Source organism: Triticum urartu, chromosome 7, assembly GCF_003073215.2.
Source record: "Triticum urartu cultivar G1812 chromosome 7, Tu2.1, whole genome shotgun sequence".
NCBI lineage: Eukaryota > Viridiplantae > Streptophyta > Magnoliopsida > Poales > Poaceae > Triticum > Triticum urartu.
Window position 1 is genome coordinate 95,779,809 of NC_053028.1, and position 14,957 is coordinate 95,794,765.

At 43.7% G+C, this 14,957-nt stretch overlaps 1 pseudogene; it reads left to right on the plus strand.

Annotated features, from left to right (window-relative positions):
- Nucleotides 1-10,895: 10,895 nt before the first annotated feature.
- Nucleotides 10,896-12,171, plus strand: LOC125518471 (annotated as a pseudogene).
- The last annotated feature ends 2,786 nt before the right edge of the window (nucleotides 12,172-14,957 follow it).

Below are 14,957 nucleotides of genomic sequence, written 5' to 3' on the forward strand. Positions count from 1 at the left end.
GAGTGTTGTGACGCCCCGAGACCGATGTGCCAGGTGTCGTCCAGTTATTCGCTGTTGTTGCCTTCTCATTGCTTGTGTGTCATGCATTGCATATCATGTCATCATGTGCTTTTCATTTGCATACATGTTCGTCTCATGCATCCGAGCATTTTCCCCGTTGTCCGTTTTGCATTATGGCGCTCCGTTCTCCTCCGGTGGTCATTTCTACCTTCTTTTCATGTGTGGGGATTAAACATTTCCGGATTGGACCGAGACTTGCCAAGCGGCCTTGGTTTACTACCGGTAGACCGCCTGTCAAGTTTCGTGCCATTTGGACTTCGTTTGATACTCCAACGGTTAACCGAGGGACCGAAAAGGCCTCGTGTGTGATGCAGCCCAACACCCCTTCAAGTGGCCCAAAACCCACCTAAACCTCCTCCATCATCTCGGTCGTTCGATCATGATCGCGTGGCCGAAAACCGCACCTCATTTGGACTCTCCTAGCTCCCTCTACCTATAAATATGTGATCCCCTCCGAAATTCGTGGTGCAAACCCTAAAATCCCTCCCCTCGCGCCACCGGACAAATCCTCCCACGCCGGACAATGTCTGCGCCGCCGCGTCGGATGAATCGCGTCGCGCCACCTGTCCTCCGCCGCCGTCCTCGCGCCGCCGGCCCGCGGAGCCCATCACGGGCCCGCACGGGCCCAGATCCGCGCCGCCGCCCAGCGCCTGCCCCGCCGCCATGCTCAAGCGCCGCCACCGCGCGTACTGGACGCGGTCCCTTCCCGCCGGCGCCGCCATCGCCGGTGCAGCCGTCTTCGCCGGAAGCTCGCTGCCTCCGCCGCCCCTGTCTCCCCGAATCCAGGCGGGATCGGGACGACGACCTCGCGCCGGCCATGTGGGCCGCGGCCCAGCTCCGCCCCCGCTGTCCCATTTTCCCTCCGGCCCGGTGTATTTTTTTCCTCTCGCAAGGGTATATTTCTACTAAGTCACCGAAATTCCCAGATCCATTTGCTCCTGTTCATCGCATCGTAACTCCACATCCGTAGCTTCGTTTTGCGCATATAGCATATCAAAATGTTCGTCTGAGAGAGTACATCATTTCATACCATTGCATCATTTTCATTTGAGTTCATCTTGATGCCCGAAATGCTGTTAGAAGAGTGCTACTTGAGATAATTGTCAGATCTGCTGCTCGAGTTAGATATTTGTCATTTTTGCCATGATTAATGTGTGCATGATATGCCCTTGAGCTCTACATATGTTTTGTTAAGGGTTTTTCCATCTTTCCAGAGGTGCAACCCTTGTATTTTTGTGATGTGTGAGGTGACTAGCACAAGCTTGCAAAGTGAGGCACTTGGTAATGCTGATTTCAGGGACTTAGCAATTCCACCAAGTCCTTGATCTGTTTATCTCATTATGCCATATGTTCATGTTGTTTCCTAGTGATCCATGCCTCTTTTGAGGATGATCAGTAAGGATGTTTTGTTAATCTTGTAGTTCTCTATCGATCCATGTCTTTGTTTGCAATTATGGAGCACCCTAGCTTGAGTCAATCGAGCTCTACTTTTGCTACTTCGTGAATCTGGGCAGATTGTCTAGTTGTTAGCAATTTTGCCGGGGATGTTGTAGTTGATCCGTGCATGATATGTTATTGTTCTTGCCATGTCTAGCTTGCATTTTGTGTATTCTTGATGGGTGTATGCTTAGATTATCATGACTTGCTCCATAGTGAGTGCATCGAGCTTGTAAACATGCCTACTTGATATCTGTTTTCAGCATGCTCCAGTTTTCACCAAGTATGAGAACTGTTTATGCTTTTGCTATGTTCACATGCTTGCAATTGTGTTTTCTGATCCCTTTTGGCTCAAGGTCACTAAGGGACTTTTGTTAAGCTTTTTGAGTAGCTCCATGCCATGTTTTACTTTGCCATGTTCAGGTCATGTAGCATGTAGTTTTGTTGCTCCAAAGAGTGCTATTTGATCTAGATTCCAGACAAGTGTTAATTTCATGAGCTAGGTCTATTGCGTAGATTCTATGCACGAGTAGAACACAAAGTAGTTGTGGGCGTTGATTTTGTTCAATATGCTTACCGTTACTAGTCCAATCTTGATTCGGCGGCATTGTGGGATGAAGCGGCCCGGACCAACCTTACACGTACGCTTACGTGAGACCGGTTCCACCGACTGACATGCACTAGTTGCATAAGGTGGCTGACGGGTGTCTTTCTCTCCCACTTTAGTCGGAACGGATTCGATGAAAAGGGTCCTTATGAAGGGTAAATAGCAATTGGCATATCACGTTGCGGTCTTTGCGTAGGTAAGAAACGTTCTTGCTAGAAACCCATAGCAGCCATGTAAAACATGCAAACAACAATTAGAGGACGTCTAACTTGTTTTTGCAGGGTATGCTATGTGATGTGATATGGCCAAAGGATGTGATGGATGATATATGTGATGTATGAGATGATCATGTTCTTGTAATAGGAATCACGACTTGCATGTCGATGAGTATGACAACCGGCAGGAGCCATAGGAGTTGTCTTAATTTATTTATGACCTGCGTGTCAACATAAACGTCATGTAATTACTTTACTTTATTGCTAACCGTTAGCTGTAGTAGTAGAAGTAATAGTTGACGAGACAACTTCAAGAAGACACGATGATGGAGATCATGATGATGGAGATCATGGTGTCATGCCGGTGACAAGATGATCATGGAGCCCCAAGATGGAGATCAAAGGAGCTATATGATATTGGCCATATCATGTCACTATTATTTGATTGCATGTGATGTTTATCATGTTTATACATCTTATTTGCTTAGAACGACGGTAGTAAATAAGATGATCCCTCATTAAAATTTCAAGAAAGTGTTCCCCCTAACTGTGCACCGTTGCGACAGTTCGTTGTTTCGAAGCACCACGTGATGATCGGGTGTGATAGATTCTAACATTCACATACAACGGGTGTAAGACAGATTTACACACGCGAAACACTTAGGTTGACTTGACGAGCCTAGCATGTGTACAGACATGGCCACGGAACACAGAAGACCGAAAGGTCGAGCATGAGTCGTATGGTAGATACGATCAGCATGAAGATGTTCACCGATGTTGACTAGTCCATCTCACGTGATGATCGGACACAGCCTAGTTGACTCGGATCATGTAATCACTTAGATGACTAGAGGGATGTCTATCTAAGTGGGAGTTCATAAGATGAACTTGTTTATCTTGAACATAGTCAAAAAGGATTTTGCAAATTATGTCGTAGCTCGCGCTTTAGTTCTACTGTTTAGATATGTTCCTAGAGAAAAATTAGTTGAAAGTTGATAGTAGCAATTATGCGGACTAGGTCTGTAAACTGAGGATTGTCCTCATTGCTTCTTAGAAGGCTTATGTCCTTAATGCACCGCTCAGTGTGCTGAACCTCGAACGTTGTCTGTGGATGTTGCGAACATCTGACATACACGTTTTGATAACTACATGATAGTTCAGTTAAACGGCTTAGAGTTGAGACACCGAAGACGTTTTGAAACGTCGCGAAACATATGAGATGTTTCGAGGTCTGAAATTGGAATTTTAGGCTCGTGCCCACGTCAAGAGGTATAAGACCTCCGACGATTTTCTTAGCCTGCAAACTAAGGGAGAAAAGCTCAATTGTTGAGCTTGTGCTCAAGATTGTCTGAGTACAACAATCATTTGAATCGAGTGGGAGTTGATCTTCCAGATGAGATAGTGATGTTTCTCCGAAGTCATTGCCGCCAAGCTGCTAGAGCTTCGTGATGAACTATGATATATCAGGGACATATATGATGATCCTTGAGATATTCGCGATGTCTGACACCACAAAAGTAGAAATCAAGAAGGAGCATCAATTGTTGATGGTTGGTGAAACCACTAGTTTCAAGAAGGGCAAGGGCAAGAAGGGATACTTCATGAAACGGCAATTCAGCTGCTGCTCTAGTGAAGAGACCCAAGGTTGAACCCAAACCCGAGACTAAGTGCTTCTGTAATAAGGGGAACAGTCACTAGAGCAGAATTACCCTAGATACTTGGTAGATTAGAAGGCTGGCAAGGTCGATAGAAGTATATTGGATATACATTATGTTGATGTGTACTTTACTAGTACTCCTAGTAGCACCAGGGCATTAGATACCGGTTCGGTTGCTAAGTGTTAGTAACTCGAAATAAAAGCTACGGAATAAACGGAGACTAGCTAAAGGTGAGCTGACGATTTGTGTTGGAAGTATTTCCAAGGTTGATCAAATATCGTACGCTCCCTCTACCCTCGAGATTGGTGTTTGCGTTGAGCATAGACATGATTGGATTATGTCTATCGCAATACGGTTATTCATTTAAGGAGAATAATGGTTACTCTGTTTATTTGAATAATACCTTCAATGGTCTTGCACCTAAAATGAATGATTTATTGAAATCTCGATCGTAGTGATACACATATTCATGCCAAAAGATAAGTAATGATAGTACCACCTACTTGTGGCACTACCACATAAGTCATATCGGTACAAAATGCATGAAGAAGCTCCATGTTGATGGATCTGTGGACTCACTCATTTTTGAAAAGTTTGAGACATGTGAACCATGTCTATTGGTGTATATGCATGAAGAAACTCCATGCAAATGGATTGTTTGGACTCACTTGGTTTTGAATCACTTGAGACATGCAAATCATACCACATGGGCAAGATGACTGAAAGCCTCGTTTTCAGTAAAATGGAACTAGAAAGCAACTTGTTGGAAGTAATACATTTTGATGTGTGCAGTCCAATGAGTGCTAAGGCATGTAGTGGATATCGTTATGTTCTTACTTCACAGATGATTTGAGTAGATATTGAGTATATTTACTTGATGAATCACGAGTCTGAATTATTGAAAGATTCAAGTAATTTCAGGGTGAAGTTGAAAGATCGTCGTGACAAGAGGATAAAAGATCTATGATATGATCATAGAGATGAATATCTTAATTACGAGTTTGGCACAGAATTAAGACATTGTGGAAATTGTTTCACAACTGATACAGCCTGGAACACCATAGTGTGATGGTGTGTCCGAACATCATAACTGCACCCTATTGGATATAATGCATACCATGATGTCTCTTATCGAATTACCACAATAATTTATGGGTTAGGCATTAGAGACAACCACATTCACTTTAAATAGGGCACCACGTAATTCCGATGAGATGACACCGTATGAACTATGGTTTAGAGAAACCTAAGCTGTCATTTCTTAAAAAGTTTGGGGCTGCGACGCTTATGTGAAAAAGTTTCAGGCTGATAAGCTCGAACCCAAAGCAGATAAATGCATCTTCATAGGACACCCAAAACAGTTGGGTATACCTCCTGTCTCAGATCCGAAAGCAATAAGGGATTGTTTCTAGAATCGGGTCCTTTCTCGAGGAAAAGTTTCTCTCGAAAGAATTGGGTGGGAGGATGGTGGAGGCTTGATGAGGTTATTGAACCGTCTCTTCAACTAGTGTGTGGCAGGGCACAGGGAGTTGTTCCTATGGCGACTACACCAATTGAAGTGGAAGCTTATGATGGTGATCATGAAACTTCAGATCAAGTCACTATCAAACCTCATAGGATGACAAGGATGCGTACTACTTCAGAGTGGTACGTAATCCTGTCTTAGAAGTCATGTTGCTAGACAACAATGAACCTACGAGCTATGGAGAAGCGATCGTGGGCCTGGATTCCGATAAATGGCTCGAGGCCATAAAAATCCGAGAGAGGATCCATGTATGAAAACAAAGTGTAGACTTTGGCAGAACGGCTCGATGGTTGTAAGGTTGTTGAGTACAGATGGATTTTAAAAGGAAGACGGACAATGATGGTAAGTATCACCATTAAGAAAGCTCGACTTGTCATTAAGATGTTTTCCGACAAGTTCAAGGAGTTGACTACGATGAGACTTTCTCACTCATAGCGATGCTAAGAGTCTGTCGGAATTATATTAGCAATTACTGCATCATTTATGAAATCTTGCAGATAGGATGTCAAAACATTGTTTCCTCGACGATTTTTGAGGAAAGGTTGTATGTGATACAACCGGAAGGTTTTGTCAATCCTGAAATATGCTAATAAGTATGCAAAGCTCCAGCAATCCTTCTAAGGACTGGAGTAAGCATCTCGGAGTTGGAATGTATGCTTTGATGAGATGATCAAAGATTTTGGTGTATACAAAGTTTAAGAGAAACTTGTATTTCCAAAGAAGTGAGTGGGAGCACTATAGAATTTCTGATGAATATATGTTGTTGAATTATTGTTGATCAGAAATGACGTAGAATTTCTGGAAAGCATATAGGGTTATTTGGAAAGTGTTTTTTCAATGGAAAGCCTGGATTAAGCTATTTGAACATTGAGCATCAAGATCTATAAGGATAGATCAAAACGCTTAATGGTACTTTCAAATGAGCACATTCCTTGACATGATCTTGAAGGTGTTCAAGATGGATCAGTCAAAGAAGGAGTTCTTGCCTAAGTTGTAAGGTGTGAAGTTAAGACTTAAAGCTCGACCACGGCAGAATAGAGAGAAAGGACGAAGGTCGTCCCCTATGCTTAAGACATAGGCTCTACAGTATGCTATGCTGTGTACCGCACCTGAAGTGTGCCTTGCCATGAGTCAGTCAAGGGGTACAAGAGTGATCCAAGAATGAATCACAGGACAGCGGTCAAAGTTATCCTTAGTAACTAGTGGACTAAGGAATTTTCTCGATTATGGAGGTGGTAAAAGAGTTCGTCGTAAAGGGTTACGCCGATGCAAACTTTGACACTAATCCAGATTATTCTGAGTAGTAAATTGGGTTCGTATAGTAGAACAGTTATTTGGAATGGCTCCAAATGTAGCGTAGTAGTTGCATCTACAAGATGACATAGAAATTTGCGAAGTGCATACGGATCTGAATGTTTCAGACCCGTTGACTATAACCTCTCTCACAAGCATAACATGATCAAACCCAGAACTCTTTGGGTGATAGTCACATGGGGATGTGACCTTGAGCGTTAATCACATATCGATGTGAACTCGATTATTGACTCTAGTGCAAGTGGGAGACTGTTGGAAATATGCCCTAGAGGCAATAATAAATTGATTATTATTACATTTCCTTGTTCATGATAATCGTTTATTATCCATGCTAGAATTGTATTGATAGGAAACTCAGATACATGTGTGGATACATAGACAACACCATGTCCCTAGTAAGCCTCTAGTTGACTAGCTCGTTGATCAATAGATGGTTACGGTTTCCTGACCATGGACATTGGATGTCGTTGATAACGGGATCACATCATTAGGAGAATGATGTGATGGACAAGACCCAATCCTAAGCATAGCACTAGATCGTGTAGTTCGTATGCTAAAGCTTTTCTAATGTCAAGTATCATTTCCTTAGACTGTGAGATTGTGCAACTCCCGGATACCGTAGGAGTGCTTTGGGTGTGCCAAACGTCACAACGTAACTGGGTGGCTATAAAGGTACACTACGGGTATCTCCGAAAGTGTCTGTTGGGTTGGCACGAATCGAGACTGGGATTTGTCACTCCGTCTGACGGAGAGGTGTCTCTGGGCCCACTCGGTAGGACATCATCATAATGTGCACAATGTGATCAAGGAGTTGATCACGGGATGATGTGTTACGGAACGAGTAAAGAGACTTGCTGGTAACGAGATTGAACAAGGTATCGGGATACTGACGATCGAATCTCGGGCAAGTATCGTACCGATAGACAAAGGGAATTGTATATGGGATTGATTAAGTCCTTGACATCGTGGTTCATCCGATGAGATCATCGTGGAACATGTGGGAGCCAACATGGGTATCCAGATCCCGCTGTTGGTTATTGACCGGAGAGCGTCTCGGTCATGTCTGCATGTCTCCCGAACCCGTAGGGTCTACACACTTAAGGTTTGATGATGCTAGGGTTATAAAGGAAGTGTGTATGTGGTTACCGAATGTTGTTCGGAGTCCCGGATGAGATCCCGGACGTCACGAGGAGTTACGGAATGGTCCGGAGGTAAAGATTTATATATGGGAAGTCTTGTTTTGGTCACCGGAAAAGTTTTGAGGTTTATCGGTAATGTACCGGGACCACCGGAGGGGTCCGGGGGTCCACCGGGGGGGCCATGGGCCCCAGAGGCATACATGGGCCAAGTGTGAGAAGGCACCAGCCCCTAGGTGGGCTAGGGCGCCTACCACCATGGCCCATGCGCCTAGAAAGGGGAGAGGGGGCAAACCCTAAGGGCAGATGGGCCCTAAGGCCCATGCTCCCTGCGCCTCCCTCTCCTCCTCCTCTTGGCCGCCACCCAAACCCATCTAGGGCTGCCCCCCCTAGGGGTGGGAACCCTAGAGGGGGCGCAGCCCCCTCCCCTTCCCCTATATATACTTGGCCTAGGGGCTGCCCAATACACGCGATTTGATCTCTCTCGTTGGTGCAGCCCTCCCTCTCTTTCTCCTCATATCCCATGGTGCTTGGCGAAGCCCTGCAGGATTGCCACACTCCTCCACCACCACCACGCCGTTGTGCTGCTGCTGGATGGATTCTTCCTCAACCTCTCCCTCTCTCCTTGCTGGATCAAGGCGTGGGAGACATCGTCGGGCTGTACGTGTGTTGAACGCGGAGGTGCCGTCCGTTCGGCACTAGGATCTCCGATGACTTGGATCACGACGAGTATGACTCCTTCAACCCCATTCTCTTGAACGCTTCCGCATAGCGATCTACAAGGGTATGTAGATGCACTCTCCTTCCCCTCGTTGCTAGTCTCTCCATAGATAGATCTTGGTGACACGTAGGAAAATTTTGAATTTCTGCTATGTTCCCAATAGATTGATCATTTGGCTTGAAAGCCATTGATCTCCATAAGTGATAGCTCGTTTCTGAGAACACTTTTTTAAAATAATTGCCATATTACAAGTTTATTATTTTTCCTGGGAACTTGCCCACATATAATGACACAATGTGAGGGTTTTCCAATTTTTTGATTTTTTTTTTGAATTTTTTATGCCCGTTTCAAAATGCGGTCAAAACGGCGGGAATGACCGTTCCTAGCTAGTGGTTGAATCTTGGAATTTTTTTGGTGTTTCTCTGATTAAATAGATACTTATGTACTTATAAATGATTTTTGGAAAAAATAAAGAGCAAACTACGAGGCAACTACAGTTCAAATTTGACCCGCTTCCAACTGAATCGGCGGGAATTTGTATTTTTCACCAGAGGTGGATAAAAACTTTTTACACCCAACCATTTGGTCAACTGTGCATTAAATATGGCCTAGTATTTTAGAAAAATGATTTGGTCCAATTTTGCAACAATTATTTGGGAGGTCCTTCACAAAAAAACCTCCTTTTGGGCACTCGAAAAATGGAAAATGGTTCTTTCGTCCAAAGAAAAAGAAAACTTCCTTAGGCAACATTGTTTTCCATTCCAATATGCACCCTTGTGCACAATATGAGATCATTTGAACAAACTATGCCATGAATGTGGCCATAAGATTGATCATTTGGCTTGAAAGCCATTGATCTCCACACGTGATAGCTCGTTTCTGAGAACACTTTTTTAAAATAATTGCCATATTACAAGTTTATTATTTTTCATGGGAACTTGCCCACATATAATGACACAATGCGAAGGTTTCCCAATTTTTTGATTGTTTTTGAATTTTTTATGCCCGTTTCAAAATGCGGTCAAAACGGCGGGAATGACCGTTCCTAGCTAGTGGTTGAATTTTGGAAAAATTATTGTGTTTCTCTAATTAAATAGATACTTATGTACCTAGAAATGATTTTGAAAAAAATAAAAGCAAACTATGAGGCACCTGCAGTTCAAATTTTACCCGCTTTCTGCTGAATCGACGGAAATTTGTCTTTTTCACGAGAGGTGGATCGAAACTTTTGACACCCAACCATTTTGTCAATTGTGCATTATATATGGCCTAATATTTCATAAAATTGATTTGGTCTAATTTTGCAACAAATACATGATAGTTCCTTCACAAAGAAACTCATTTTGGGCACTCAAAAAATAGAAAATGAATTTTTCATTCAAAGAAAATGAAAACTTTTTTAGGAAACATTGTTTTTATTCCAAGATGCAAACTTGTGCAAAATATAATCTCATTTGACCAAACTATTTCAAGATGCAAACTTATGCAAATATATTCTTTTTTTTTGAATTTCTCGGGTCACAAAATTGCTGACATGATTTTAACACGTTATTTTTAGTCAACTACGACCAATTTAGATGGTCATAACATCATACTGCATTATGATTGGTCCATAGACGTGTCACGCGGATCGTGCATCAAGCACCGTTGGATGCTCGCTGATCCAACGGTAGTCCTCGATCCTTCCACACCAACCCTAGCTCTATCCTTGTGGTAATTTTTCATCCACCCCCCCCCCCCCCCCCCCGCCTCCTTTCTTTCCCACCGAACCGCTCGAACCCCTCTCTCTTCCTCTCCCTACGCAGCCACTCTGCTCTCAGACCCAACCCTAGCTCCCGATGATGCGCCGCCGCCCACCATCTTCCCCCACCGTTTGCCTGCTTTGCCGCCGCCCCCACTGCCACCATCGACGACCTGCCGCCCCCACCGCCCTCTACTCCACAGCCGGAGCCCCTAGCCTCTCCTTCTCCCCTCTGCATCCCAGATCCATTCGACCGCGGCGACCACCTCCTCCCACGGCCACCGTGCCCTCGTTTCCCCTCTCCCTACTTAATCCGCGCACTCAACCCTGTCACCGCCGCCGCCTCTCCCCATACCCTCGCCGTCTCCTCTCCAACGAGGCGCAGCTCGTCGAGGTAAGCACTGGTCGCTCGAACCCACCGCCGTCCCCTCCCCGTCTCGATCTAAGCCTGGAGGATCTGTGGTTGATTGCGTCCGCGCAGATGGCCTCCGAGGCGGCGAAGGTGTCGGTGCCGCAGTCGGTGAACTTCAAGAGGAAGAGGGGAGAGCTCCGGGTCGCCGCGAAGAAGAAGAAGGTCGCCGACGAGAAGAAGAAGGACGCGGAGAACACCAAGGTCATCTACGCCCGCGCTAAGCAGTACGCCGGAGAGTATTAGGCCCAGGTCAGATCGCTCGATCCAGTGCCCTTTGCTCGTTCATGGATGTTGATTAGATTCTCGCTCTGCAAACTTGCTACACGCGGTTGTACCACTGATTAGGTTTTGCCGCGCTGCCATGTGGAATTTGGACTGTATTCAACTATATGCTTTGCCTTCCTTCAGTCGATAGGTAAAGGCTGATCAGAGTTTACCAGTTCTATATGCGAGATTTGTTCATACCTGTCCATTTTTGTTTGCTTTTGTGCTGTACATTACCGCGAGTCCACTGATATCTATGTAGAGTCGTGTTAGTTTTGTTTAATTCCTTCAGATTCTGTTTGTTTTGCTGTAGTCCAACATATGTACCACTACCACATAGGTCTAATCTAGCTTGATTGATCATTGACATGTTTGTGTTTCTGCCCGATGGAATGCTAATGTGGGTGTTGTGAGCAGGACAAGGAGCTGGTGCAACTTAAGCGTGAGGCCCAGATGAAGGGTGGGTTCTATGTCAGTCCCGAGGCAAAGCTGTTGTTTGTCGTCCGTATCTGTGGGTAAGGCATCACTTGCCACTTGATCATTGCTATCTGCATTGATTTAGATTTGTGTGCACATGTTTTGATGTTAATTTTTTGAAATGTTTACTACAGTATCAATGCTATGCACCCAAAGACCAAGAAGATCTTGCAGCTTTTGCGTTTGAGGCAGGTGGGTTGATCAATTATTTGGTCCTGTGAATGCACAGGGTTGGGTTCCTCTTTGTCGTACACTAGTTGATCCACCTTTCCTTTCAACGGGGTTACTCATTTGTTTTATGCCTCAATTCGTTTGGTATGACACGTGTGTCATTTGATTTATGCCTCAATTCACATCGATTCCTTTGCTTTGACACATGTGTATGTCTGGCTGATTGAATCCATAGGTCAGAGGTCTCGTGAAGGAGCACAATGACTCCTTCAACTACTTCATCACCAAAGGAATGGAGAACATCGTCAAGGCAAGTGACCGACCCATCCATTTTTCTTAGGCATGAAGCTGCTTTCCAGTTATATTATATATGCAGATACTACCTCCTTTGCTTGTTTCCAGTGTTGCCTTACATGTGCTCTATTGCCCCTAATTGACTAAGATGGCTTGATGCTAATATCTTTGTGATTAGTTAGTAGTTAATGTACTTATCTTCATGTGTTATCCTTAGTATTGAGACATGTGAACACACACACTGTCTCTGAACCACTTCTTCTCTGTTTACCAAATTGCAATATGCAGGGCTTCCTAGTCTGAATTTCTAGCGACGACTAATTCATAGTTTCAGACTGAATCTCCATTTGCCTCTGATCTGAGCATGTGATTGACAAAAAGTGCCTTTTCCTAATTTTAGCGTTACTCTAAAAGTCTGAACCTGTTTGAATCAAAACTTTCCTTTGTTTTCATTACTCAGGGACTTTGAAACTTCCCTTGTTATTTAGCCTCATATACTGGATGCTACTCGTTTACTGTTCAAGCCCAATTACCCAACTGATGCTATAGTATAGGGCTCATGTTGATGCTATAGTATAGGCATGTTAGCTGTCTGTATGTAATCTAACTTGCACAGTGTGTGTGTGTGTGTGGCATGCAGGGAGGTGGTGATCAGGTGAACAACATATCCCTGGAAGACCTCATGTGCGCAGTGGGAGCCGGAGAAGGAGGGCTGCTTGCAAACTGCGACATCTTCATGTACAGGTTATGTCCCGGTGTCCTCCTTCTTCCTCCGTTGATTAGCTTATGTTCGTGATATTGTTTGGGTCTGTGGCACACTTCCTGCATTTAGGTCTCCCTGGCAAAGGTAATCTGCAACACACTTCTGGCTCACGTAGTATCATGCTTGGATCTGTGCACAAATTCACAAGTTTGGATGCATCATAGAACTTGTGGTGATGTTGTTTAAATTGCAGCAAGCAATAATTATGCTGTCATTCTCTTGCACTCTGCTATGCAGCTCTTGTTTACCCTAAATGCAACTATTGGTGCACTTGTTAAATGCCATTATTTGTGCTGTTTGCTTCCTTTGCATGCATGGTTATACAGTTTGGTGCCCCCATGGCCTGAAATACATTGAATTGTGGGCCTCTGCTTGATATCTTGTTGCTTAGGGTTTTGTTTCGGGGTTTCTTAATGCACTCGTGCTTAATAGACTGCAGCACAGAGGTCACCCTCATATGGATAATGAATCATTATCCTTTTTCTTGTATACTTGAGATGTTCCTAACGAATAATTTACTGGACAAACAATCTTGTTTGCAGTAAGAATTCTAGCATGCCAAAATCTATTGTCTATGTATGCTTCAGTTAATATGGACCTGAATGTCAAGGGCTAGCCAACCTGCTTAGCTAGATTAACATAACAAAAACAGTACACAACCAGCCAGCTTGTGTTTGCATTGCTGCCACATCGGCTAGCTAGATGCGACTGCCTAAGGGCTAGTCAACACATTTTACAGCATTCTGTGTTATAGTCAATCACTTGCTCTGTATTCTGAATACTCTAAAAAACTCCGTTAAATTAAAACCATGGTATTGCGTACCTGCCAACTAAATTACCGCAATTTTTAATACTTTGTTTTATTTGATACTTTGCCGTTAGATTTACTTTTATTTTGTTCCTAAACATTTTGTTCTACAATGTGCAGATGCTGGCCTTTCATTCAGGACAAAAAAAGTGGGATGAAGCATAGTTTTACCTCATTGAGCTAGTTCTGGGAGTAACAGAACTTGTATGTGTGCTAGTTCTGGGAGCTACTTCATTGGAATAATGCTGATCCTTTTTGTGTGTTATATGATGTAGCAGAACTTGTAGGGCTCCTGTGATAGACTTGGGTTGTATGTGTGTTATCTGATTGTAAACTTGATGCTGATCACATTTGTATGTGTGTTATATGATGTAGCACTTTGATGGATGATAATATTTGAAGTATTTCGTGTGTTTTCTGTGTGCCAATTTAAATACCAGGTATTTATTTGTGTGAAATAAAAAAATGAAGAATATTAACCTGATGGCTAGGACCCAGTACTAGAACCTGACAATGGGGACCCACCTGACTAGTGAACCCAACTTAGAAAAAAAGAAAAAAAATGAAACTGTTGAGGCAAAAAGGCCATGGGCCAAAAATAAAAAGGCTGCAATGTTGGGCTTGGTCCATGAAGCTGACAAAAAATTCACAGGAAAAATAAATATAAATGGGTTGAATTAATGGGCTCGGCCCATATAAACACCAAATTGGACCGGGCTGATTCTTGTGCCACATCAGATTGCCACGCTGGATGCCTACATGGCCTGGGGAGGTTGCTAGTGACCAAAACGTCATAGTAGACGTATTTTGGTCATAAACGTCTTCGACCATTCCAGAAGAAAGGTCGCTATAGTCAGTTTATGACGGCCAGCTTTTGACCTTATGTTTTTGGTCACAAAAAGGTCACAAATGGAAATTTGTGACCATTCAGTGACCAATAGTGGTGGTCACAAGTTGACATATTTCTTGTAGTGAGGAGATCCCATCTTGGGGCCTGTTCCGGAGCTCCGCCGGAGGGGGCATCGATCACGAAGGGCTTCTACATCAACACCATAGCCCCTCCGATGAAGTGTGAGTAGTTTATCTCAGACCTACGGGTCCATAGTTAGTAGCTAGATGGCTTCTTCTCTCTTTTTGGATCTCAATACAATGTTCTCCCCCTCTCTTGTGGAGATCTATTCGATGTAATCTTCTTTTTGCGGTGTGTTTGTTGAGATCGATGAATTGTGGGTTTATGATCAAGTCTATCTATGAATAATATTTGAATCTTCTCTAAATTATTTTATGTATGATTGGTTATCTTTGCAAGTCTCTTCGAATTATCAGTTTGGTTTAGCCTACTAGATTGATCTTT